This window comes from Photinus pyralis, unplaced genomic scaffold (genome assembly GCF_008802855.1).
Source record: "Photinus pyralis isolate 1611_PpyrPB1 unplaced genomic scaffold, Ppyr1.3 Ppyr1.4_LG1, whole genome shotgun sequence".
In the NCBI taxonomy this organism is placed as follows: domain Eukaryota; kingdom Metazoa; phylum Arthropoda; class Insecta; order Coleoptera; family Lampyridae; genus Photinus; species Photinus pyralis.
The window spans coordinates 4,996,600-5,001,599 of NW_022170249.1; positions in this window are offsets into that span (position 1 = coordinate 4,996,600).

Genomic DNA, 5,000 nt, shown 5'->3' on the forward strand with positions numbered 1-5,000 from the left:
AGTAAGTTGGACAACTTTAGTTTTTGGATAGATAATTCAAAAAAACGCACCCATCGTTCGAGAAACTGCATATTACCCGAAATCTTATTATAACAAACTTGTACAACCTAAAAGGGCACGTTCTGCCTTTGAACTACAAAATTTCGTTTTTGTCATTTTGAGTTCCCGCTTATATCGCCGGTGAGATTCAAGATTATTTTTGTACTCGAGTTGGCTGACACTTTGGTCGAAGAAAAAATTTGCCTAATAGGAATTCTGTCATTTTAAAATGATTTTACGGTAAGTTGGACAACTTTAGTTTTTTAATAATTCAAAAAACAATTTTTGCCATTTTTGCCGTCAGTCAAATTCTATTTGTAAATATTTAATATTTCAAGCTCTAGCTAGTTTCGGTACGTAATAGAACGCGATCGCCCTGTTTTTTCACAAGATGATAATGGGGACATAATGGTAAAAGCAAAGATCATATGATCTGGGTAAAAGGTTATCTCTTTATTCGTCTTGTTAATTAAATATAAGTTATAAGCATTGAGTAAACTATAGCATTGCTAATCCATAGTCAATCATAAAGAAATTTTAGAAATAAGAACCCATCGTCCGTGCCCCGTGGTAGGTATTGATCTTTTCAATTTGCAATGAAGTTAAAATGTGGTGAATAAATTAAATGAGTTTTTTTGTGCCAAATTGTACAGTTTTGCAAGTATTACAGTATATATATCTTCGTTTCATTGTAAATAAAATTATAAGTGTAGGAAATAAAATTGTAAGCTGTAGGCTTTCAGATTGGAATTTCCGTTGGCCTTGGCAGAAAGCTGCATCCATCCCACACGATAAGACGAACGTTCTCAGCTTCATTTACAATTTTCCTTCATTTGGTTCTTTTGGCGGGAGTTGTGTTGTGGCGTACTTACGTTATACGTAACGTAATGTCATTGACATTGGATTGATAAGTCGTTTAATTAATACCTAAAGGACTGTTAAGGTAGGTGAAGACATAAAGTTACTACGAACTACGATTACGATTGTGCTTTCGATACCAATACAGGAGCCCATGAAAAAGTTTTATTGCGGAAGTATACAGGGTGTGAATTGCGTTTACGCCACCATAGGCATATCGATGGTAATTCCTTTAAGGTATATCCAAACATTTTTTTCCCTAATTATTTACACTGAAGTTGTAAATACCGTTTTTGTCGATTTGTAAATTTCGGCGTCTATTGATTGTGCCATTTGTAATTTGTTGTTGTGGTAAATCGGAGAAATTAAGGAAGTTTATAAATTAAAAGGATAATTTTGGAAATTTAATTTTGTTTTTCAATGATTTCACGGCACGAGTGATGTTAGCCTGTATAAATCATTCTGTTCATTGAAAGTATGAAAACAAAAATAGTTTTTTAGGCAAATACATACTAATTCTCATTTATATATTTTTTTCCGGTTTCCCGATTTTAAAAATAATTAAATGAGGGCATGAGCAGACGCAGAATTTATTTGTATCAAGCGACAAGAAACCTTTTTTACAACTTTGCTCTAAATTAATTAGGGGAGAAAATATTTCGATATAAAGAAATAAAATGTTCCCCTTACGCGATGCATAACCTGCTTAACACCGGAACACCCTCTATAATGACAGATTGTTTAAAGGTTAATTTTGGTTATGCCCATTCCATTGTAATGATTCGTTTTTTAAATTTAGCTTCCCATAATGTATAATATCACCAATTTCAAATGCAAATTTTAATTATAATTTTTGCCAGTTTTTTTTGGAACAGATGCCGAGAAGATCACGTTAGAATTTTTGTCGATGCCTTCAAAAATTCCGTCCATCCTAAGACAGCATCCAGGATGAATATATCTTCAAGACATCGTAACGTTGTCAAGGTAAATAATTTCCGAATTCATTTGTGTTCCTAAAATTTCCCTGCGTCCTGGAATTTTTTTACTATAACATTTCCTGTCTAAAGGGGGGGGGGGGGCATGAAATTATTTTCCTAGATGCTTGCTTTTTGATAGTTAAAACGTGCATTAAACTAAAGGTTATTCATTCAAATAGATTGCTTTGTACATACTATATAACTCCCCGCGCGACTCTTTTTCGTTATCAGTGGGGGGATGGGCCGGCGGTTGTGGGGGGGAGTTTAGAAATTAATTAATTAATTTTGTCTTTTCATGGTATTCTAATTTAAAGGTTCTCAACGAAAAGGAACCGCTTTCTACCAACTTACTGCCCTGCTCTCTGTTCTCTTATCAAAAGACAGTGGTGGGGAAGGGGGGGGGGAGTGGAACTGGTTTATCCTTCATGGTACTTTAATGAAAGTTATATCAACGAAAGGAATTAATTCTCCAACCATTTAGACCTCCTTCCTTCGACCTCTTTATCGTTAATCGATTATTATTCCCCTTATATCTTCAGACGATTGTCGGCATTAGGGTTCTCACAAAAGGGCGATATTGGAACGTCTGCAAGAAATATATCCATTGGTGATGTCTAAACTTTAAGAGCGAATGTCTTCGAAACTGTTTGTCGGAGGAAATACTCTCAAAGGAAAAATCTGCCCAGAATAGAGTGTCGGAGGATTTTGAATGCTATGCCCGGCGGTTCTTTAAATGTTTGTGTTTATGTTAATAAAAAAGAGGCCCCCCCATTTGCCGGCCTTCTTTCCCCTTAGAACCCTATTTCGTCTAAAAAAATGAGCTTTTTTTCATCTGCCATCCTCCATTTATAAAAACAAATTAACCTTCCTCATGGCACAATCCTCAATTTTATATTTTTTCTGTGAACCTTAGAAAAAAGTACATACTTGTATCGAGTAGCATTTTGTTTATGGCGAATACAATAAGTATGGACAATATTGTCATTTAAAGGACCCATAATGAATTATTTTGACATGCTTGTCAGATGACCTACTACATCAACATAATAAAAGTTTGGTTTAATTATTTATGTTCAAAAAAAATGCTGTAAAAATATTTGTTATATTACATTATTATGCTGTTAACATTTTTTGGTGTAGTAGGGTTGACAAAATGTCAAATAATTTCATGATGGTTCTTCTGAATGATAATGGTCCCATACTCTCATTGTATTCGCCCATAAAAAATTGCCTACCTCGAACAGTATGTACTTTTTCAGGTTCAACATAAAGAATATCAAGTTCATGATTTGCCTATGAGGAAGCGTTATTTTGTTTTTTCGATATCTTTTTAAACAGGACCAGACAAAAATAAAAACGAATACGGCCTTAATTTCGTTTCTGTCGATACCTTTGGAACTGATCAGTATTCTGCAATTTTAAAAACATCTTTTTACTAAGCCCCTACATACTCGACTTTTCCTAATTAACGACTGTGTATCTTCTTTATAGGTTTCAATTTCCCATGCTGTTCATCCTTACTTTGGGCTCACTTGTGTATCTGATTTGCATCCTTTTCGTGATAGTATGCTGATGCCGACCGATAAGTTATATTTATATCATATGTTGTCTTACAGATGCCCTAAATCCTGATAGAAAACCGAATGCACCAATACAGTACTTACAGGGGAAATTATGGAGGAATTAGATTGATTAAAAACCAAATACAAAAGGTAAAATTATATAAACTATCGCCAGGATAAGAGTTGCCCGTCCACAGCCCCACACCTTGTCTTTATGTTTTTCTTAAGATGCGAGCAACTTTCCGCGAATAGGATCGTGCCAATGTTGAACGCAAAAAGTCTTTTGTTTCAACATTGGACCACGATACTATCCCGGATAGTCGCTTACATTTTTAAGAAAAACCTTCGATTGTAAGACCCAGATCAAGTGTTTTGTTGACCGGCATCTTCCTGACGAGAGGTTTATTTTCATCATTTTACTATGCTCATTATTTGATTCTGCTAGATACAAATGTTTAAATTTTATCTAACATCATGTTAATGTTACAGGTAAAACTCCAGCCATTAAATCTCTAGTTAGCGCGCCATATGGTCTTCAGAAGAAAAAATCAGCTGTCTTTAGGTTTTTTCAACCAAGAAATTAAAAAAAGATTCTAGTACCCGGAGAAGCTCAATTGTGAAAAGTGCCCTTTAGAAAGAACATGATGTTTGCCACAAGATCATGGACCGACGTAAAAATTCTGCATTAAAAAACCATCTAGACAAGAGAAAAAGATGAGTGCCTTTTACTCATAGAAAGTTAAAAACTGCCTTTGTGTACTATAGGCTGAACATTTTTTTTACACGTTTAATTATTTCTTTATTACTAAAAAATAGTACAGGTACTATGGTTAGCCTTTACTGAAAGCATTGAATTTATAGATTTAGTATCAATTCAATGCGTGAAAGTACCATTGCACCTGTACTAATTTTTAGATTATTGTTAGTTTTCTGAAACATTTTTATTTTCTGTTTTCATTGATTTCCTTCTTATTTTGTGTATAGCCACTGAATAAAGATTTCTAAGCAAAAATTGTTGTTTTGTACCTGCGGGTTAATTTTTTTTCTAAACGGTACGTACTATATGTGCGATCTCGCGGAAAAGGTAAATTTAATTGGTTAAGAACAGAGGATAATTCTGGGGAGTGGATTATACCAAGGATGAAATTTTGTTTGAAGAAATCTGACTAGATACTTTTAATACATAAAACTGCTTCAGGACATTGTTAAAGCCGTTGCCTGATTCAGCTTATGGTCTTTGATGGCTGTTAAACTTTTTGGTCATTGAGTTTAATTTTTTATTCAATGTTTTGGTCAGGTGCCATTTGCCACTTTAGTCCACCACTGCCTCTAGATTCTGACTAGCGCAACTACCTTTACCACTATTTAGGCTACCTAAAATTGATACGTACCTACCTAACTTGTACGGCAAACCATGATTTTTTGTTCATCAATTTTTGTCTTATTTTGCAATCATGACATTATCTAGGCGTTTCTATCGGTTTCATAGCGTAGCCGTGAAGAGGCTTTTAGCAACACATCGAACTCCCACACCAGTTGAATTAATATTGCTTTCATGGGAGTT